General features: G+C 41.4%; 2 long non-coding RNA genes across 2 annotated transcripts; one reads left to right on the forward strand and one right to left on the reverse strand.

The window, feature by feature from the left end:
* Nucleotides 1-16,327: 16,327 nt before the first annotated feature.
* Gm29919 lies at nt 16,328-17,644 on the reverse strand. Its single transcript, XR_391279.1, has 4 exons — nt 17,613-17,644; nt 17,315-17,405; nt 16,887-16,992; nt 16,328-16,458 (listed from the first exon to the last, which is right to left on the reverse strand). It is a non-coding gene; the product is annotated as a predicted gene, 29919 (long non-coding RNA).
* A 1,303-nt stretch (nt 17,645-18,947) lies between these two features.
* Gm38995 lies at nt 18,948-21,792 on the forward strand. Its single transcript, XR_881983.1, has 3 exons — nt 18,948-19,027; nt 19,322-19,497; nt 21,626-21,792. It is a non-coding gene; the product is annotated as a predicted gene, 38995 (long non-coding RNA).
* Nucleotides 21,793-23,750: the final 1,958 nt, after the last annotated feature.

Here is a 23,750-nt window from a genome sequence, read left to right on the forward strand (position 1 = left end):
AATACCTTTTCTTCTCCTTCTCCTTCTCCTTCTCCTTCTCCTTCTCCTTCTCCTTCTTCTTCTCCTTCTTCTTCTTCTTTTTTTAATTTACTTTTTACTTATTCACTTTACATCCTTCTTACTGCCCCCTCCCTGTCACCCCTTCCCACAATCCTTCCACCCCCTCCCCTTCTCCTCTGAGTGGGCAGACCCCCCCACCCCCACCCCTTCCCATGTATCCCCCAACCCTAGCACTTCAAGTCTCTGTGAGGCTAGGTGCTTCCTTTCCCGCTGAGACCAAACCAGGCAGCCCAGCTAGAAGAACATATCCCACAGACAGGCAACAACTTTTGGGGCTGCCCCTGCTCCAGTTGTGCAGGACCCACATGAAGACCAAGCTGCACATGTGTGGGGAGGCTTAGGTTCAGTCCATGTGTGTTCTTTGGTTGGTGGTTCAGACTCTGAGAGCCCCAAGGGTTTAGGTTGGTTGACTCTGTTGGTCTTCCTGTACTGTGTCCTAGTGTTCCATAGTAAGGAGTGCTATGATCTATGGGAGCTTACTACCTAAAATGATTCTCATGTTTTCATTATTACAAACAGACCAGTGGCCAAGAGACTGCAGAGATGACCGAGCAGTTCAGACGAATCCCTGCTCTTCCAGAGGACTGGGGTTTGGTTCCCAGCACCCACGAAGGGTGCCTCACAGCTTGTAAGTTCCAAGGGATCAGATACTTCCCCTCAAGGGCACACCAACAAGCACATACACAAATACAAATACATCTTTGGAGGAGAAGACTGGTATACAGTTTTGCACATAAGTCTTTGAAGCTTTCAGAAGTCTATCATCCTTTCTAGAGCTGAAGTGACTTTGCTTTTAGATATGCGTGCTCTAAGTTGTAAATGTTATGGCTTTATCATGGCCTTCTGCCTAGTTGCCATTTTGAAGGGCTAATTGATGTCTCACCCATGGTAAGTGACATATTTTCCTATGTCCTCACCTGCTCAGGATTTATCAGTCAGTCTTTTAAAATCTTAGCATTTAAAAAAATTATTAGGGGACTGGAAAGATATCTCAGAGGTTAAGCGTATATGCTGCTCTTCCAGAGGACCCAAGTATTCCCAGCGCCCAGGTAGAGCAATTCAGATCTGCCTGAAACTCCCGCTCCATAGGATATGATGCCTCCTTCTGGACCCATGCACACATACACAACTAAAGTCAAATTAAAATTCAATGTATGTAAAAAGAAACAATCTTGTTTTAACTTAATGCTCTGGTGTAGGAGAAAATGATGTTTTAAGTATATAAAGATGTATATTTGTATTTCCTGAATTGTCAAATCATTTTCTTTGTCTATAAAGGTTTTTTGGGTTTTTTTTTGCTGATTTTTAGGAATATCTCATACATTCTAGATGAGACTTTTTGGTGCATATATAATAACTATTTCTCCATTTGTCTTTGTTCAGATGACTATGTTTGTTTCATTTTTAATTTACACTTCTTTATTTCTTTCTCTCTCTCTTTCTTTCTTCCTTCCTTCCTTCTTTCCTGGGATGGGTGAGGGAATATGGAATATACATGCACCATGGTATGTAAGTGGAAATGAGAGGACAGAATAACTTTCAAGAGCTACTTTTCCCTCTATCGTTTGGCTCCAAGGAGCTAAACTCAAGTCATCAGGCTTGGACGCAAGAGCCTCTTGCTGCTGGGCCTCCCCATCAGCCCTGGTGTTTGCTTCAGCATAGTCAAAGATGTCAACCTATTCTTCACAGTTTCTGGGCATCATATCTTATTGAAGAGTGTTCTCTACATCCCAAGGCTCTTTCCTCCTAGTGGTCTTTTTCACTACTTGCTTCAATGAGCCTCATGGTTTTATATTATGGATTCCAATCCAGTAACCAAATACATTCACCACTAGCTGATGAGATCAACCCCTGTCCTTTAGTTCCCTTCAATTCTTTATCTTAAACTCATTTCTACAGTTATACTTCTCTCTTTAGCCTGGTCTATGGCTTGATTGCTTTCTTGGGACCCACAGTTTTAACTGATATGCCTTTAAATAAAATGTGAGACTTCCACAGAAAAATTATTCCTCCCACCTCAGTGTTCTCTGCAGTTTTTCTCCTATATGATTTTGGAATTGACTTTCTAGATTTTTCAAAAAAGATTTGTTTTTCTTTTATTTGTCTGAGTATTTGTCTGCACGCATATATGTATGTACATATACAAGTCACATGCAGGCCCGGTGTCCATGAAGACCAAAAGAGAATGCCAGACCCTGTGAAGCTGGAGTTACAACCAGGTGTGTCAAATCCCCTGGCTGGGGTTAACAGTTGACTGTGAGCCACACAGCATGGCTGCTGGAAACCAAACTTGGGTCCTCTGCAAAGGGAAGCAAGTACTCTACTACTGAGTCATTACTTTAGCTCCACAAAAATGTAGTGTGTGTGTGTGTGTGTGTGTGTGTGTGTGTGTGTGTGTGTGAGAGAGAGAGAGAGAGAGAGACAGAGACAGAGACAGAGACAGAGACACAGAGAGATACAGAGAGACACAGAGAGACAGAGAGACAGAAAGAGGGAGAATAGTCATATAATTTTTGTTCTATTTTATTGTGCATTTGGTATCAACCATTCATATGCCGAATTTATAAAATAAGCCTTTGTGTACAGAGCAAGGAAAGCATATAGCAAGCATCTGAGTTTAAGGCACGTCTGTAGTCTTGGGACACAGCCCAGAGGATAAGAGGATAGTACTGTATTTCTGGCTTTACATCACAAATCTAAATGTCTTTGTGTATTTTTATTGAATTAAGAATTTTTCTTCCTTTCATAACTTACTTGGATTTAAAAATCCATTATTGAGAGATTAATTTTATCTAATTCCCACTTGATGTTTAATCTGCATTTCTATTTTATTCTGTAAAATATATTAATTACAGTAATAGGTTTCTTTAGATTTGATGACTGTTTCTTCCCTAAGATAAACTCAACATGATTAGACTTTATTTAGAGACTTTTCTCTGTTTGTACACGAAACTTCTGATATTATATTCTTTTTGTTTCCTTTTTGCTTCTTTTATTAGAAGAAAAATGAAGAACAAATTTGAAAGGTCTCTGTACATTCCTGGGACCTTGAATATAAGATGTATCTATTAAAATATTTTTTATATTTGTGCAATTTAGTTGGAAGTGGTCTAGAACGTATGACAATTTAAGAATGATTTTCTAAAATATAGAAAATATAGAGATGAGCGAGCGAGCGAGCGAGAGAGAGAGAGAGAGAGAGAGAGAGAGACTCTGTGTGTTTGTATTTAGAAGAACATGACTGCAGTGCAGTTCATGTCCTTGGAGGCCTAAAGAAGGTGTCAGACATTCAGGAGCTGAAATAACAGACAGCTGTGAACAGCTGTGAACCTCTTGATGTGAGAGCTAGGTACCAAACTCAGGTCCTATACAAGAATAGCCAACACCATTAAATACAACCTAACAAAGATTTTTTTTTTTTAGTTAAAAAATTTAAGTTAAGTTTTTTAATTTTTAATTTGAGAAATACTTAAAGAACATCCCTATAGATGTTTATAATGCATTTCCATGACTGCTTGCTTTATGGATTTTTGAAGCAGAGTTGTTGGTTGCGTGCATAGTAATTGTTACATATTAACTAAATAAAGCCTTCTATCCAAAATGTTGCGTTTTCCTGGGACACAGCAAACAGTTTTTGACAGTGTGCTGGAAAATATGCCAGCAGAAAGAGGGAGTGAGGTTAGGAAGAGGTTGTGAAGGCCCTTCAGTGATGTTCTCTCTAGATAGGCTTTTGTTCTCTATGCAAGGGGAGATATCAACTATTCTAACCTAACTTCAGTAATGATAAGGCAAGATTTTGTTTTAGAATGATCACTCCAAATGCACTGTAAGGATGATGGAGTAAGACGGACAGACAGCAATGGAGAGGCACACAGGCTCTAAAAACGCCAGAATAGAGGGTATGCAGAACAAGTGTGAAAGAATGGTTTTAATGAAGCCACACTCTGAAGCCATACAGCATCTAACAGGACTTTCACAGCATTGTGGACCCTGTAGCTCACTGGCCATGGAGTCTGCAGGAATCATATGGAAAGGCCCTGAACATTCTGTCATTAAAAATTCACCTTCAATAAAGAGAACTATGAAGTCCCCAAACTGGATATATCCCAACACACAATGAAACTCAGGGCAACTGAAAATGATGTGAGGTTCTCCCTGATGAACTGACTCTGGGTGATGAGGAAAGACAACATGTGACAGACATGGCATGAACCACTTTTTAGCTGGCTGATGCCATAGCTAGATGCACTGATACACACAATATAAGGAAGAAGGCTTGCTTGATCTTGCCTCATGGTTTCAGAGGGCTCAGCCTTGTGGTTGCTTGTTCCTATGGAAATCATGGGAACATCACATTGACAGAACCATGTCAGAGACTGCTCTTCACTGCTTGGTAGACAAGAAACAGACAGAAAGGAATACAAGAAGGGCCAGGGTAAGACACAATCTCTTTAAGATACCCCCTTAGTCACTTTCTCTAAGACCCCACACCTTAAAATTAATCCTGCTTAATAATACCATTATAGTATAAACCCATCAAACAACTAGTCCATTGGTTAAGTAGAATTCCTTATTACCTAACCCTCCCTAGAAACACCCTTGCAAACACATCTAAAAGTGTACTTCTTTCACTAGTCCCTTAGGACTAAACCAGACTGATCAAAGTAGATCACAGATGCTGGCTAGACTTGGGCACTGATAAAGGCCAGCAAGTTGACATCACCTCATGTGGACTGGGTAGGACAAATGGACCTCTGGCTTGGTCTCTCAGTCTTCGTTGACCCAAGAGAAGTGGAAATGGCCTAGTGGTGACAGATGTAGGCTGTTCATGTTATTGTTGCCTTTTCTAGCTCCTTAAACAAAGGACAGGAAGGTGGGCCTAGGCCAAGTACAATCAAAGCAAGCCCTGAGGTTCGACGGAATATATGTCTTCCCAGAGGCTCCCTGATCTCAGATACTAGTTTTTGGTCTCTCCTTCTCCAGTCCTTTCTTCTGTGGGGAAACATGTTCAGACATTGCCCACGCAGACCCATCATGGCTTAGAATCATACCACATCTTTCTCTCCAAGAGGCAGGTTAGGATGAAGCTCCATCTCTCCCTCAAAAGTTAGCAAAGCGTGGATTCTTTGGGGAAGAGGGAAATAGAGGAAGAAAAGAAATAGAAGAAATTAAATGTAGGCAATTCACTGATGACCGTGAGTATTCTATTAGTAATACTTGAGGGTCCACTGATGTCTGTTTTTGATTATTTTTTTCTTAATGGTTTCCCTTAAAAGAAAACCTGCCTATAGGATGAAAGACATCGCCATACTTAGAGGAATAAATAGCCCAAGAGAAAAGTGCCTCCACTTGCATTTTTGCAATTTTGCATGTAGAATTTGTATAAATGACACGACCCAGAACAACGTATAAACTGTTACAAAGATGAATACAGAGACAAGCAAGCATCTACTGTAATTTCACAGTGCAGTTTTCTTTCTCACAAACGTTATGAGAATTAGTAATTTCAAAAGGCTGTTGGCGAATTGTGCTATTAGCAACCTGGTACAGCAAAAGTATAAATATATTAGATTTGAGGGGAAGGCGTTTCCAAATTCTTTAAATTATCTTTTTTTTTTCCATTTTCAAATTCTTTCTTGCTGTCAACATTCTGAAATTGCGTAGCTATAAAAAGAAAAAGAAAAAGAAAAAAGAAAGAAAAAAACCCCACAAAACCCTGTTTGGGTTTGAAAAATACAGAGGTCTGATAATATTTGCCTTAGTGACCAAGAGTGACTGAGACTGGAAAGATGGCCACGCCCCACTCATCAGGTTTCTGCCTTGCCTTCAAGCACGGTATTTGCATAACAATCCTACCTGTGAATTAAGAAGAAAGTGACACTGGGAGGCCTTAGAACCAGAAAAGAAGACCTTGTGTAGTGAAATCCAGGTATAATTATAAACAAGCCAGGTGTTCTGTACTCTGCCTTGCTTGTTCTGTGTTGCTTGCCTTATGTCTTTCATGGCTACTTCAGGAGAACATGCCTTTGCTCCTGACTGTGAGTGAGGCTGCCACAGCTTGGTGGGAAACAGCCACAGTTAAAGGCTGCTTGCTGGTTAGTTTAGTACACCTGTGATTCCTTTGAATTAAAAACCCTGCTGAAAACCATTGAGGGTTTGATCTTCCAAGCCCCAGAGAATCCTTACAACTTGAGGACCTCAAAATAAATATAAACTGTGTCCTGGGAAGATGAGACTGTAGCTTATTTGCAGGGTCCACGACTAATATGCATGAAGTCCTAGGTTCATTCCCAAACCCACAAAACTTGGGCATGATAGCATATTCTAGTAACCCTAGCATTCAGGCTGCAAAAGCCAGAAGATCAAAAAGTCAAGGTTACTGTCAGCTGCATAATGATTTTGGGCCAGCCTGGGCTACATAAGATAATGTCTTTCCCAAATTAAAAAAAAAAAAATCTGATACATCAAAGTATATAGAGCTACTAAAACACCACAGAAAATAAGAAAATTAAGTTTTCTTTGGGATGATATTAATCTTTAGCATGAAGAAGCAAACTACTTCTATGACTGTCTTAGTTGCCATTCTGCTGCCTTGAAAAGACACCATGACCTAGGCAATGCTTACATAAGAAAGCTTGCTCGAAGCTTGCTTATAGTTTTAGAGAGTTAGTCTATGATCATCATAGTGGGGAGTGCGGGGCTGCAGCAGAAGCTGAGAGCTTATGTCCTGATCTGCAGGCACCAGGCAGAGAGAGACACTGGGCCTAGAATAGACTTTTGAAACCTCAGAGCCCACCCCCAGTGACACACCTGCTCCAACAAGACCACACCTCCTAATCCTTCCCAAACAGTTCACCACGCTGGTATTAAGCGTTCAAACATATGAGCCTATGGTGACCATTCTCAACCCACAATGGCCCTGTAACTAGGTCAAAAGCAGAACATACCCACAGAGAGAATGGGCCCAATCAAACACATCTCTAAGCAGGTAAGAAAGAAGCAGATCTGCAATCTGACTCCATAAAAAGGGCAAGCAAGTAAATTAGAGCCCGACTGAGACTCTGAAACATCAGCTTGAAAGACCTTTCTACACAGTAAGCATTTTAGGGGAAAAATTTTTTTAATAACTCAGGCATTTTTTAAGGGAAAAGAATTAAATTTCTGAAGTAGGCATGAAACAAGACTGTAGAAATGCGTATTTCAAAAAGAAATAAGTTGGCAGAGCTCTAGAAATGAAAATCTCAGTCATTAAGCTGAGTATAGATTAAGAAACAGATAGCTAATGATCAGACTTCAGAAGTAGGTACCTACCAGGAGCCATTAATAAGCCTGAAGTTATATTTCCTTCCTCAGCATCTCTGTCTTTAAAAGGAAAATAAGGAAAACAATAATCATTATTTATGACTCAGAAATGTCCACTAATTGAAGTTTTCTCCCATAAATAAATGTGTCCAGTGGCATACAGCCATTATCATACCCAAGATGCTTAATATCATTGCACCAGTGTTATAGAATATATGATCCATGTTTATGTTTACTCTTTTATCCTAGAAGGTTCTCCTGTGGAATTTTCCCCCAATCACACGGCTGAGACCAGTTCCCTACTCAGACAGATAGACATACAGACAGATAAATACATATATACACGTACACACAAACACACACACACACACACACACAGAGGGAGAGAGAGAGAGAGAGAGAGAGAGAGAGAGAGAGAGAGAGAGAGAGAGAGAGAGAACGCACCTTGGCAGGGCAGCTGTCCTATGAAACATAGTCACATCTTAATTTTTCTAATATTTCCCCATGACTGGCTTTAGCTTAAGCATACTAATAAAACTGCTACAAAGATCACAAGATGACTTCAAGGGCTCCTTAGAATTTACTTAGCACGCCTGTGTTGGCTGTGGTTTTAGTAATTCTTGGCACTGAGATTGCTGTCTGCCTACACAGTATACCCACCCTTTGGTATCCATAATGATTTAGTTCCAGAATCTGCAGCTGCTCCTATATTCACACACATGGCATGGTCATTATAAGTAATCTACCCACATCCTTTCATATCCACAAAAATAATTTCCAGGTGGCTTATGCTACCTACTATAGAAAAAAAAAGTTAGGTAAAGTGCTGGAGAGATGGCTCGTGGGTTAACATTGCTTACTATGACTACGATAAAACAACATGCACAAGAATGAGTTATGGAGGAAAGTCTGTATTGACTTACAGTTCTCGAGGTAGAGTCTATCATGGTAAAGAGGCATGACAACAGGTGGCTGGAGCAGGAATCTGAGAGATCACATCTCAATCCCATACAGGAAGCTAAGAGAGTGAGCTAGAAATGGGGTGAGGTTATAAACTCTCAAATACAGTCTCCCAGTGACATACCCGCCCCCAGCAACATTCCAAATTCTAAATGTTCCCCAGCTTCCCCCCAAACAGTACTGCCAACTAGAGACCAAGTATTCTAATAAGCAAGTCTACAGGGGACATTTCTCATTTGAATAATCATACTGCTCTTGTAGAAGACATGGGTTTGATTCACATCATCCATATCAGGTGGCTCACAATTATCTGTAACTTCTGCCCCAGGAGATGCCCTGGCTTCCATTAGCACCTGCACACACGTGATATCATGAAGGTGCACACATAAACATACTTAGAAGAAGAAGAAGAAGAAGAAGAAGAAGAAGAAGAAGAAGAAGGAGGAGGAGGAGGAGGAGGAGGAGGAGGAGGAGGAGGAGGAGGAGGAGGAGGAGGAGGAGGAGGAGGAGGAGGAGGAGGAGGAGTAGAACAAGAAGAACAAGGAGGAGGAGAAGAAGAAGAACAAGGAGGAGGAGAAGAAGAAGGAGGAGGAAGAGGAGGAGGAGGAGGAGGAGGAAGAGGAGGAGGAGGAGGAGGAGAAGGAGGAGGAGGAAGAGGAGTAGAACAAGAAGAACAAGGAGGAGGAGAAGAAGAAGAAGAACAAGGAGGAGGAGAAGAAGAAGGAGGAGGAAGAGAAGGAGGAGGAGGAGGAGGAGGAGGAGGAGGAGGAGGAGAAGAAGGAGGAGGAGGAGAAGAAGGAGAAGAAGAAGAAGAAGAAGAAGAAGAAGAAGAAGAAGAAGAAGAAGAAGAAGAAGAAGAAGAAGAAGAAGAAGAAGAAGAAGAAGAAGAAGAAGAAGAAGAAGAAGAAGAAGAAGAAGAGTTGTTAGGTAAGTAGTTGTTATAATATTTAGGGAGTATTGGCAAAGGGTAAAGTCCGTGCATGCTCAGCATACATCAGTTTGTCTTTCTAAGTGTTTTCTATTGAGGTTGTTTAAACCTATTAACTTGGAGCCCAGATTCAAATGTGTGGCCATACATTAACATTTGGAGGAAACAGAATTCTCCCTGAGAAAGGGGTCACAAATGTAGAAAGGAGAAAAGTGAAAAATGTCCCCCCATGGTCCCAGAATAGATGTGGGGGTAATTATGAGGCGCTCAGGACTTTGTTAAAGACAGAAGGAATCTCAAGGGAACTCTTCCACCTACTGGCTCTGGCCATTGCTGACCTGAGTAGCGTGTACCTCAGGTAGGGTGCAGCATATCCTGAACCTGGGCCCCATTGGGTAGGAGTCATTTATTTTTAAAAGGAAATGTACCCCTTGAGTAAGTGGCCGATCCCATGCATGTGCCAGAAAAGATGAGCTGACCTGGGACCAGCTCATGACAAGATCAAATGCTGATGAGCAAATTCAGGAGGTCCTCCTGGGCAAGCCAGAGACACTTCGAGTGTGGATAAAATAATGGTTTCAGTCTACGGGACACTGAGTGAAGAGTGACCTGCAGTCTGTAGGTCAGATTCCTAGTAACGTATCAACACCAGCTAATCTTTGTGCAAAGTAATGGTCCAATAAGAAAATCTACCATTTTTCCAAATGTAAATGAATCACTGAGCTACTCACAGATTATCCTAATAAACCCCTACCTGGAAAACTCCTCAGGAAGATATTTACACAGTCATTACAAACAGCTCAGGATACGGGGATAGAAGAGGGGGCAGCCACTGCTTTCACCAGGTGGATGGCCTTAGCATTGCCAGCCAGGGGGACAAATTGACATCATGCTGCTTCTGATGCAGCACCATGGGAAATGTCCATCATCACCCAAGTAATTAATTACTCTTCCACTCCGAGTGCACCCCAGAGCTGAAAAGAAGCAGACTGGCAGAACACAGAAGGGAATGGCTTACACGTGAAGGCAAAGGTTGGCGAGGAGGGCTCCCTCGTCCTTCACACAGGTGAAAATTCAACTCCGAGTCACCTTCAGCGTCTGCTTCCCTCCCCAAGACTCACTCTTCTGTTCTTGGTTCCATTGTCTTGGGTCTCACTATTTAGCCCAGGCCAGCCTGGAACTCGTGATCTTCTCACCTCAGACTCCTTCTCATCGCAGGTCTGGGTGAGAGACGTTCTGAAAATTATCGAGGAGGAAGCTGATGCTGTCTCTCTGGGCATTGGTTAACACAGCAGGGATGTATTTTAATTTATATAATGAGCACTAGAGGAAGAAATGGTTCATTCTAATCCCAACGCAGGTCCTTTGAGTTTGATGGAATCCTTTGGAAGCAATCACACAATTTGGGGGTGCTTACTTCATGCTCATGGTCTCACAGGTGAAAGCTCCAGATTCACCTGTAGTACTAGTCAGCTCCGATGAGTGGTCAAGGACAAGATCCAGAGCCCCCATGTACCTGAAGACCATTCTTCTCTTCTCTCCTTAGATTCCACATGAAGCCTGAGTGGCGTCTAGGCGTCAAGGAGAGAGGAGTCTGCCAGAACCTTCTCAGAGGTCAGGGGGTCACCAGGAGTGCAGAGAGGTGAGCCCTCTTTTGGCTTTAGTGTAGAAGGTCCTGATACCTCCCTGCTTATCTCTACTTTACCTTTCCCAGGATTTTTTTTTTTTTTGATCAGGTTGTAAAATACATACTCTCTCCCCAGGAGATTCTCCCGTTGTAGTGCAGTCCATCTAAACAAATATGTATTTACAACGGGTTCTTTTTTAAAACATGCATTATGCAACTAATAGACTGGAATGAGTCTTTGGGGGAAGTGCCGCGCAGTCTTGGCTGTTTTTTTGTTGTCTGCAACATTCACCTCTTTTATATGGCTATTTATTTTCTGCTGCTTTGGATGGTAGGGAGGGCTACGAGGAGAAGAAATCATCCACCCAAATATGAACTACGTGCATAAAACCTCGAGGTGGGCATCTCCTGCTAATGATCTTTGAGGCTGGTATGAATCTGAGCTCTGTACTAAAAGAAGTCAAAATGGGGGAAAGACACTGTCTCCAATCAGTGACTCACTTTGTAAGTTTGAAGCTTGGAGACAAATTCCTGCCTGGGAATACTGTCCACTGTCAGTGAAGGGAAGTCCCACTCAAGCAAAGAAGCAACTTCATCATGTTCAGGAACGAGTCTCTATGGAAAGACAGCCCCAGAGACAGTCCTACAGTTCAATGCTGTCTATGGGACCTGAAATAAAGTTGGTCATTACCTTCCTTGCTTCTGTTTATGGGCACATTTCCTAATGTCACCTGCCATTCTAGCAACAGTCACCCAAGGAAAAGAGCCTAGGCCTTCTTTTGAGTGACTTTAAAATAATTTCCTAGTTTCATCCTTCCTCATTCCGTGGCCATCCTGCAGCTAAGTCAATCAGCAGTCAGAGAAATATGACCGTGAATTGGTTCTGATCCAATACCATCTACCTCTTATCTTGCACATTGTATTCATCTGTATTCACCCTCTATCCTATCGACTTGTCCTGTGCCATGATAAGCAACCCAGACAAAACAACTTGAGAAAGGAAGAAATTGTATAGGCTCAGAGTTCAAGGGTACATTCCATTATGGTAGGAAAAACAAGATGGTAGAAATCTGAAGCAACTGCTCCACTTCCTCCCTAGTCAGAGAGAAGAAAGCAATGAATACTTGTACTCTGCTAGAGCCCATCTTTGTAAGAAATTTAGGAACCAAGCCTAGGGTATGGTTTTGCCCTCTGTGGGGGTAGCTCAGTTGACTTAATTAAGATAATCTCTCATACATGCCCAGAAGCTACCCTACTCTAAGTAACGCTCATGGGTGTGCCTGGAGGTTTGTCTCCTACGTGATTTTAGGTCCTGTCAAATTGACAACTCTAACCATTAGTTTTTAGTAGAAACTAAAATTAAGCATTTTAAAATCCTGTATTCATTAGTCTGAAATGAATCAAGCCAGTAAAAACAGCCTGCAGTTGTGAAAAATAATTTTATTTTCAAGTATGAAAACGAATATGATATCTGTTCTTTATCATATTCCTGTTGCTGATCCACTACACGCAGCTGGTGTAAGTTTGGTTTTTGTTGTTTCATTTGCTTTTGTTTTCAGACAAGGTCTCATGTAACCCAGGCTGGCCTAGAACCCACCGTGTAGCAGCGAATGCCCCCGAACCCTCGCTACCTCCAACCTCTGTCTACTGAAGGCTGGAACAACAGTCTTACGGGACCATGCTCAGTTCAAGAGAGGTGGCTTTTCTTATCTGCTTTTGTTTTCAGTCTATTGCGATGTGTCGCATACCAAAATATGTGACTTCAGGCCATAGCTAGGCTATGAAGCGATACTTTAATAACTCCTTTAGTGGATTAAGGATATTCTCTTTTGATACTACACTGAAACACACCAAGTCAGAACTGTTTAAATATGAGGCACAGTGTAGCATCTGAAAACCCATCAAAGGAACATTTGTCTTGCCTTAAATCACCACCCATTGATCTTTCTTACTCTTTCAGCTTCTCGTTCCCTGAGCAGGCTTAATGCTTCGATCCTTCAGAAAGTATTGGTTCATTGAATCATCTGGCTCTTCCCGGATTAAAGACATCTTGTTCTCCGGTGCTGAACACTGTCCTTCCTGACTGTTACTGACCCTAACAGAATAGTATTGAAATATGGGGTAATGGTAAACTTAGCGTCAAATATAACTATTCTTACAAATATAATTTTCTTCAAAAGCTTAAATTTCATCATTGGTGATAAGAATTAGCTGCTTTCTTTTGGTTTTGGCTTTCTTTTCTTTTTTTTCTTTTTGGTTTGGTTTGGTTTTTTGTTTGTTTGTTTGCTTGCTTGCTTTGTTTTGTTTCATTAAATGAACACCTGTCTAAATAAGTAGCCTTCATGTGGAAAGACTGAATGCAGGCAAAGGACAAGAGACATGAAGGAGGATACAAAGCTAATTATTATTCCAGTTCTAACTCTGCCATGGGTATTTGGGGGTTTGGTGGTAGGTAAGTGCATAAAAGCATGCGATACTGAAAGTGTAAATTTTAATATGAAGCTTTATAGCTTCATTTTGAACATTAATACGAACTGTCTAGAAGTTCATTGAGTTGAATAGAGTTTGAGTCTGGTTAAACTTGGCTGCATGTTATTTTATTTGAAAGGTTATTTTGTAATAAGGATTTTTTTTAATTAAAAGAGAACAATAAAGGCTGGAGAGACAGCTCAGCAGTGAAGAGCACTGGCTGCTCTTCCAGGGAACCTGAGTTCAGTTTCTAGAACCTCCTTACATGGTAGTTCATAGCTGCCTGTAACATTCCAGTTCTATGGACTCTGAAACCCTTTTCTGACTTCTATGGGCACCACACATGCACATGGTCCACTACACACACACACACACAAATATATGTGAAAATAAACAGATAAAATTTAAATGAATAGATAACCAACCAATGAGGTGAAAGCAATTCTCCATTGTGAAGACCAATGGCTTCTATTTTGCAGATTGCATCATTTTTGTTACCCATTAGCTTTTCCTTGAAATGCCCACTATATGTTGCCAGGCATCAGAAACAATCTGCACCTACTTTCTTTCATATATTAAAAAAATAATAACACAAAAAGCTTGCATCAAGAGCTGAAAATTTTTGAAAAGTCACAATTCCTACAAATTTATCAAAGTTATCATAGAATTTTAGCTATGAAAGTAGTGATGGAGAATTAAAAGCTTTCTAGTCTTTCTTGGTGTCACTGCCTTGATGGATGCTGAGGTTTCAGAAATGTTAATTGTCATTGTGTTTTGTCACACACATACACACAAAACCAAAGGAGTTAGCATCAAGAATTTCTCATGCCAGGCAGTGGTGGCGCACGCCTTTAATCCCAGCACTCGGGAGGCAGAGGCAGGTGGATTTCTGAGTTCGAGGCCAGCATGGTCTACAGAGTGAGTTCCAGGACAGCCAGGGCTACACAGAGAAAACCTGTCTCGAAAAACAAAAACAAACAAACAAACAAAAAAGAATTTCTTATAAGGATCTCTAGAAATCCCAGAATTTTGCAGATCACAGTCCGAGAAGCATTGGTTTAGACACCTTGGAGTTTTGCTCTATAGACAGAAAAAATTCACTCTCTTAGAAATCATATTAGGGTAACTTCATGCCCAAGCACACTGTGAACAGAGGTGAGGAATCACCGTTGATTGTACCATACAAGGTGGTTTTCATGTTACTACCACATAGGGCTCTGTAGAGAAAGCAAGAGCTCCTTAAGTGGACATGCTCAGGTCTCTCCTCTTCGTCCTTCTCTTCTCCTCCTTCCCCTTTCCTCCTCTCTCTCCCTCTGTCTCTCTATGTATTTCTAAAACTTGAAGCTTTCTAGGGTAGTGCTTATGAGACCAAAGTTATGAATTTGATCCCTAAGTCCAGTGGCCTAGAGAAGATGCCGTGCATAGAAATGAAAATGTCAGGACACAACCCAAGCAGGATTGGATCCTGAAACTTAAGCAGGAAGGCCATGCACTCATTCAATCATTGAGAAATGCTTGCCTGGTACCACTAAGACAACACTGATGTGAATTAAACACGGCCCATTCATCCCTCCATTAATACGGAGGAAACATGCAGGTAGTGGCAACTGTTTGAATAGAACATTCAGCAACAACTCTGAAGAGAACATATAGGATTATTATCAATATCTGGCTGTGGTACCCAGTCTTGGGGACACAGGGCGTTTGCTTGAGGAAAGACAGTTGCATAGAGTTCAGGGGAGACTGCAAGACGAAGAGTTAGAGGAGAGAATGTTAGGAGAGACAGAACTCAGGCAGGGGCAGGAGAGAAGACCTTGTAATGAAGTAAGTTCCTAGGCTAGACCATACAGAACCTACCTGGCCAGGTAAAAAGCTTTTTAATTTTGTACTTACAGAAATAGGAAACTACTAATGAATTTAAACAGGATAATTGATATGATGAAATTTGCATATTCATATAGGCAGAAAATTTGTCAAGAATGTGCAAGAGTCATTGTGAGGGAAATGTTAGAAGGACTGCAGAACAGGACTGTCGCAAGTGGAAACAGGGCTGCATAGCTCCTTGCCTTGCTTCTTCGCTAACCTGGTGAAGTTGTGGGTAGACTGGACCACAGCCTTCACTGAGGGACTCAAAAGACAGGAGGGGACAGCAGAGCCAAGAGCACTAAGCAAGGATGAGCCCAAGAAAGCCATACGCCCCTTCACACAGTTGATTAGAATTGGATCCCCTCAAGTTCCTTGCTTAAACATAAATAACTAAATGTCAAACAGAAGAATGGAGGGGCCAGAGTGGACCCCAGTAGAAAGGATGGTCCTGGAGTCAGTAGCCAAAAGCATCAGTCTGGGATACAACAGAGGACCCTTGAAGCAGAGCCAGCTCAGCACATTTGGCTACTCTTATTAGTTAGACTTTTCATCTCTGTAACAAAACACCAGACAAAAGCAATGTAAGGAACAGTGACTTTATTTTAGCTTATGGTTACAGAGATACCAGTTCACAGTCTTAATTCTGTTGATTATGGTCCTGTGGCCAGACAGAACTTCACAGTGGTAGTCAGTGTGGCAAAGTCTGCTCAGGTGACAAGTGAGAAGCAAAGAGACAAGGGCCCAAGTACCAGGTATAACACCTGAGGCACTCTCCCCAGTGACCTCCTTCCTCCAGCTAGCCCCATCTCCTATAATTACTATCACTCATCCCCCAAAAAGAGTTACACTTGCTGGAATCCAGTATTCAACATGTGAGCCCTTCCAGGATAGTTCATATTCAAGCCATAACATTCCAAGTCAAAGAATCAAAAAGCTCAATGAATGGATGGATGGTCCTCTATCAAATCAGGACCAGAGAGAACTGACTGATTTCCAAGCTCACCTCCAGAGACCACAGGTTTCTCCCACCAGCAAAAGAGAAGAATACAGGTGTCCCATTTGGAGTCACTTCAAGGCTAGGCTTACTTCCACTAGAATGCTGAACCATTGTCAACAGAGTTTAAGCAAGTGACTGGACCAGGTGGTGCTCTGGTGAGATGGAGTTTACCTGTCTGCTCAGGGGATATTGTGAGGAGTGTGTATTTCCCAGGGAAATTATGATGAATGAAGTATAAGTCCAGTGACCCTGGAGAAAAAATTGTGGAAAATTAGGAAGAGATGCTGATTGTGGCAAATGCTTTCAATAACTCGCCATGGACCCTAGAATGAGGCAGGCTGCAGATGCCGACAGGTTGCTGGTGACCAGCACAGGGATTCAACTATGTCTAGATGATGAAACACCTGAATTAATCTTCACCAAGGCTGGGGTGTAGCTCAACCACAGAGCACTTGCCTAGCATTTGTGATACACTGCCTTTGATCCCTAGCAATGAAAAATAAAAACTTTTTAAAGTAGCTGTGATTGTACCAGTAGGTAAAATTAGCCACATTAAGGAGAAAGAGAAGTGTGACATGTTATTCTGACATTTAGACCCACTGATAACCAGACTCATGGAAATCACTCTTGTATCCTGGGCCAGAATAAGATGAATAAAGAAAAAAAAATGTCCATACCCCTCAAAGGGATCCCACAGGTACCACGTTTGTTCATTACAAACAAGCCAGGCAATTTGCTTGCATTCAGCTACCTCCAGTGAGTCTTAGTTCCCAAAGAAAACTCCTAATGAAATCAACACAAGGCCTATAAATCATAACACATCTTATGGCATTAGTAAAACATTTTAAAATTCATAACTGATCAAGTCATAAAGTCTCTTGATAAATAAGACCCCATATAACAAGTTCTGAAATACTATGAGACCTGGTAAAAGAATAAACCTGTTGAATAAATCTGCTATGCAAAAAAAATAAAACAACAACAACCAAAAAAAAACCCAAACTCAAGGTGATATATAATGGAAGTCTTCTTAAACAAAAACCACAGAAAACAATAAACCTGCTAAAAGGCTCAATTTACTGCCCTCTGGGGCCATATTTCTCACCTGTTCTTGGAGCTGCCAGACAACTCAACCTGTTTAACCTTTGCAGTCCTTCTCCCCAGCAACGTCCCCCATTCTGGTTCTGTTCCCATCACTGCGAATGTAAAGAAACCCCTAAAGACAGTGTCAAACAATAGTAAATCACATCCAACAAACATTAACGGGCAGAGTTTATCTCCTTTCCCATTTAGACCACTCTTTCCCAGCTACCCCACTGTCTTAGTTAGGGCTTACTGCTGTGAACAGACACCATGACCAAGGCAACTCTTATAAGGACAATATTTAATTGGCGCTGGCTTACAGGTTCAGAGGTTCAGTCCAGTATCATCAAGGCAGGAGCATGGCAGCATCCAGGCTGGCATGGTGCAGGAGAAGCTGAGAGTTCTACATCTTCATCTGAAGGCTGCTAGCAAAATACTGACTTCCAGGCAGCTAAGACTAGGGTATTAAAGCCAACAGTGACACACCTACTTCAACAGGGCCACACCTCCAAATAGTGCCACTCTGTGGGCAGAGCATATACAAACCATTACCTGTGTTCCTGTAAAAACTCTCTGCATATCTTGACAAGCTTCCTTCCTCCAGCCAGGCACAGATACTGATTTCTCTTGTCATCTGCTTCTTTTCTAAAAGAAAGACAATGTGGTAGAAGGCAATGGGGGAATGGGGCACAACTCTGAAGTGAGGTGAATGGGGAAAAGGGCCCTTTGTGGAAGGAGAGGCAGCTGCCGAGGTATCCTCTTCACTCTTTCTGAAACAGTTGTGGGCTGGGAAAAGGAGAAAGACGCATTAGAAATCTGTCAGTCACAGAGGTCTTCTCCCTGGAAACTGTCATGTGACACCATTTCTGGGGAGACAGGAACAAACATTAACCGACCCCAGGGAGGGAACCAGCATCAGACCAAAGTCCAACTTGGCGAACAGTGACTTTTGCTGAGGTTATTTACAGAAGTTTGGGTGTGCTGGCTATGTTTTATGACAACTTGACACAAGCTGGAGACACTCTAGAAGAGGAAACCTCAACTGAGAAGATGCCCCCACTAGATAGGCCTATGGGGTCGCCTGTGGTGCATTTTCTTGATTGGCAGTTGATATGGGGAGGGTTTATCTTACTGTGTTCCTGCTCTGACTTCCCTCCGTGATTGGGCTATAACGTGGAAGTGGAAGCAAAATATATGCTCTGCTCCCAAGTTGTTTTTGGTCATAGTGTTGGATCATAGAAATAAGAAACCTTAAGACAGTGGGTGAATGGAGCAGAAATGGCTTGAAAGTAGCTGCATTACCAAAGCTTAGCCCAACATGGGTGACAGCTCATGAACCCTGAAGACCTGGAGTTAATGCACATCCTGAAGGTATCTCAACAGGTCTGAGAGTATGTCTTCTCTGCAGCTCAGCTGGTCTGAACCTTTTCCAGGCAGCTCAGCTGTCTCAAACTGTCTCTTAGCAGTCCTCATTGCTCATGAAAGCCTGGGAAGTGATCGACCTGGTGTGACTGGTCAGTTTCAGGAACTTCCTGAAGCTTTTGAGTTGTTTATTTCATTCCTTTGAATTAGTTGCCCTTTAGAACACCCTGGGTCTTAACCTAACAAGCTCCAGGGAGAATGAAATGTTTTACCTCTTTTTAGAATAAGCAGCATCTTAACCAGATCCTCTACAGGATGAAATGCATCAACTGGGAGGAAATCACTACACACCAGCCTTCAAGAGGAAAGTTAGGTGAGTGATGCAGAAAAAACTAACTGTGGTCCTCAGATGAGCTTTCTCCTCCAAAATACATAGGCAAATGTTAAGGGAAGGAAGACACGTGCATAAATATCCAGAAGAGGTACCACTTGGGAACAACTTTAAAATTGCTTTGTGTACTCACCTTCTTTGCCAAGTCCTACATATCAGCTGGGAAAGTATTAACAAGCACTTAAAAACCTACACAGGCAACCATGAAACAGCTGAACTTCACAAGTGGACCCCTTGGGAAGCTGCACACTGATTCCAGCAATTTATCCATTGCAGAAGTGATTTCTTGAATTTATCTTTGGAGAGTTCCTTCAAGCTAATTTTGCCAGCCTATCCTGAAATAATACCCACCACCATGATCGCCTTTATTATCATCATCACCACCATCACATCACCATCATCATCACCGTCAGCACCACCACCACCACCACTCCAAAACTGGCTTTTGAGAGGTATATTCATTTGCTGGGTAGCCAATATATTAACCTGTTATTTGTTGCGGTCTTCATCTTTTCCAGGCCTTGTGGCAGGCTCAGGGGATAGAGAATTTGCTGAGCTAGAGACCACTATCTTATGAGGCTAACAAAGATTTTTCTACTTTTTAGTTCACCAACATCTATTAATTGCACAAGTTAAAGTAATTCACTGTGATATTATCATGCATGCAAAAATCTTGTGTGGATTATGCCCACGCTCCCCTGTACCTCTCCCCTCTCTCATTTTCCCTCCCCTGCCACCCTCCTGTTCCCTAATAGTTTATCTTCTACTTTTAGACTGTCTTTTCCTTTAGCTTCCACACTTGAAGGAAGTATGTGATACGTGTCTTTCTGAGTACAGTTTATTCTGTTTCTTGTTTCGCTTTGGCTTATTTGCTCCTTCATTCCTCTCGCATTTCTGCAAATGATGTAATTTCACTCTTCTTTATGTCTGAAAATTACTGAGGTAGTAATGGGTATGAGTGTATGTATACATGTATGTCTCTCTCTGTCTCTCTCCTCTTCTCTCTCTGTCTCTCTGTCTGTCTCTGTCTGTCTCTGTCTGTCTCTGTCTGTCTCTGTCTGTCTCTGTCTCTCTGTCTCTCTGTCTCTCTGTCTCTCTGTCTCTGTCTCTCTGTCTCTGTCTCTGTCTCTCTCTCTCTCTCTCTCTCTCTCTCTGTTACTCTTCCTTTGGCTGTAATAAAATAACTTCATATAAATAGCTGAAGAAAGGAAGGGTTTATCTGAGCCCACAGATCCAGGGTGCAGTCTGTCATAGTGGGGAAGTCACGGCAACAGGGAATTGAAGCAAACGGTCACACTGAATCCAAAGTCAGGAAACAGAGTGGGGTGAATGTTCTTGTTAGTTTGCTTCTCCTTGTTATATAATTCAGGACCAAATCCAGGGAATAGTCTTACTATCCATTAGGCTGACTTTTCACACCTCACTTAACTTAATCAAGATAATCCCTCATGGACAAGCCTAGGTTTTATTATCTAAACTAAATAATCCCTCACAGGTGTGCTGGAGGACTTGGCTTCAAGGTAATTTCAGGTCCTATCAAGTTAAAAATACAATAATATATAGGTATAGGTATAGGTATAGGTATAGGTATAGGTATAGGTATAGGTATAGGTATAGGTATAGGTATAGGTATAGGTATAGGTATAGGTATAGGTATATAGATAGATATAGATAGAGGTAGAGGTAGAGGTAGAGGTAGAGGTAGAGGTAGAGGTAGAGGTAGAGGTAGAGGTAGAGGTAGAGGTAGAGGTAGAGGTAGAGGTAGAGGTAGAGGTAGAGGTAGAGATAGAGATAGAGATAGAGATAGAGATAGAGATAGAGATAGAGATAGAGATAGAGATAGAGATAGAGATGATAGAGATAGAGATATAGATATAGATATCCATTCATCTGTTGATGAACATCTAGACTGAGCCCATTGCTTGGCTATGGTAAAAGGGTCATGGAAAGCAAGGGACAGTGCTACTGTTTGGTGGCATAATCCTTCTGCCATTACACTAGTGTGAATGAGAAATGTGAGAAATGTGCCCCAGAGGCTCATATATTTGAACTTGGTCCCCGGTTGGTGGTGCTGGTTGGAAAAGAGGTGGAGCCATTAGGGGGTGGAGCTTTGCTGGAGGAATGACATCACTGGGTCTAAGCACTGAGAATTTAGAGCCTCACCTCCACCTCTTACTTACTCCCCTGCATTCTGCCTGGGTTTGAGTCTGTGAACTCTGGCTTCCTGCTCTGGCCACCTGGTGTCACATCTACCCATTGTTTTTTTTTTTTTTTTTTTTTTTTTTTTTTTTTCTGAGTAATGTCCCTGTTGATTTCCATAGCAGCTGCCCTGATTCGCATCCCCACTAACAATGTAGAAGTGTTTACACTTTTCTCCAATCCTTGAAATTTTCGGGATTTCTTTACTCTTGTGGATATGCCAAAGATACTATGTCTGGAGGGTTTTCAACTTTCTCCAAAGCAGATGATGATATAAAAAGCGAATCATTTGAGGATAATCTTTCCTTCTTCAGAGCCAGGGTATTTGATAAATGCTTTATTGATTTATAACTCACACACTTTAAAATTTCACCTTTTTAGGTGTGTGCTTAAGTGGACTTTGGTCCCGCTGACTGACTTCGTTATCCCTATTCGGAACAACGCTATCAGCCCACTGATGACTTATCTGCCTGTTAGCTCTCATGCCCCACCCTCTTAGTACAGCCTCCCAAGCCGGAATCCTCTTCCTGGCCTTATGGCTGTCACTTATGGGCATTTCATATAAATTAAATTATACAAATCGAGTCTTTTTGTATTGTCTTCCTTTTAATTAGTATAATTTCAATCAGAGTTCCATCTTTGGATTTTATATTCTTATTTTATTTCCTGGGACTATTATTTTTTGTACTTTCATTATGTAGCTATACTACATATTTAGTTTATCTTTCTATTACTTTATATTTGGTTATTTTTGCATCTAAGCTATAATAAAAAATCTGTTGCACACAAGTTGTTGCATGATCTCTGTTTTCATATGTGAATGTGTGTGTGTGTGTGTTTGTGTGAGCTGCCTAATGTGGGTGCTAAGAAGAGAATCTGGGTCTCTGTAAGAGCAGCAGGTATTCCAGAGCAGCAAGTGTTAGTAACCACCGAGTTATCCCTCCAGCCCCATATTTTCATTCCATTATGGTGTCTTTTGAAGGTTCTAGTGTGGATAACGTCCGATATACCTATTGTTTCCACTGCCACTTGTTAACCCTTAGTGGACAATTAATCCAGTATGCTTCCTTATTCATTATAACTCTAACATCATGACTACCATTTTTTGGAATTAGATCTTGTATATAGTCTGAGGTAGGGCCAAGATGTTTATCTGCCTGTGGATAAGCAGTCAGGTCAGTCTGATGAAATCACCACTCTCTTTCTTGACTCCTCTTGGCAATTTTGTTGACAATGATTGGATTATAAATTGTAAATACATGTTTATTTCTTTTGACCCCACCACATGTACATGTGTGTTCATCTCCACCCTCTGCCTCTCCCACACTGTATTGACTACTAGAGCATTTAGTAAATTTCGGCAGTGTGGCATATGAAGAGTCCAACTTGATTCTTCTCTTTCAAGGGTCATCTCTTTGCGCTGGTTGCTTCCATTTACATATGAATGATATGGCCAGCTTAAAATGTCAGCCAAAGGCAATTTGGGATTTGAATAGATGCTACAGTAAGCCATAGTTCTACAAGAGAAGTATGGCCTAACCTGGTGTCATATCTACCCATGATCATCTTCCATGTATTTGTATTGGCCTTGGTTGTTTTTCAAGCGCGTTTTGTAGTTTTCATTAAGCCTTCCAGATGTTTACTAAATTATCCTAAGAACTCAAAGTAGCTTTTATTTCTATTGTACACAAAGGTTACTGGTTTTACTTTTTCTTAGTTCAGTGTAAATGTGTGGAAATACATAATGGTTTTGTACATGAGCCTTAAAAGCCTATACCAAATTTATTCATTCTAATAAATTTTTAATACATGAAAAGTTTTAGGAAATTTTAACTCAAGGGACATTCTTTTTCTTTTTAACTGGATATCTTCTAGTTATTTTTCTCTTATTTCAACTTTATTTTGCTTGTATGTATGTTTGCCTCTACGTGATATATACAGTAATAGCACATTCCTGAAGGTGCCCTCAGAGGTCAGAAGAGGACATTGGATCCCCTGGAACTGGAGTATCAGGTGGCTGTGATCCACCATGGGGCTTCTGAGAAACACGCCAGGTCTTCTGGAAGAGAAGAGTTCTTAACTTTTGTACCATGTTACAGCCCCTCTTTTTCTTATTCCATTTCCCTGTTCTAGGACCTTCTGTAGAATGTAAAGGGATTTTTGAACACTGTAGCAGGTCATCTATATGCTCATTAAGAAATGCTGGGATTTTCTTTCTTTTATTTTATTACTTTGGGTTTTTAAGACAAGGTCTCACTGCGTAGCCCCAGCTTTCCTGGAATTGCTATTTAGATTAGGCTGACCTTGAAGTCAGACATCTATTGGCCTCTGCCTCTAGAATGCTGGGATTAAAGGCACTTAATCCCAGCATTATCATACTCAGTCTACACCCATACCACCCTGAACATGCCCTAGACTGTGATCTAAGAACACTGGCTTCCAACAGCCTCTGTGGATATCACTTTCACAAATACTTTCTTTCTTTCTTTCTTTCTTTCTTTCTTTC

Source organism: Mus musculus, chromosome 7 (genome assembly GCF_000001635.26).
Source record: "Mus musculus strain C57BL/6J chromosome 7, GRCm38.p6 C57BL/6J".
NCBI lineage: Eukaryota > Metazoa > Chordata > Mammalia > Rodentia > Muridae > Mus > Mus musculus.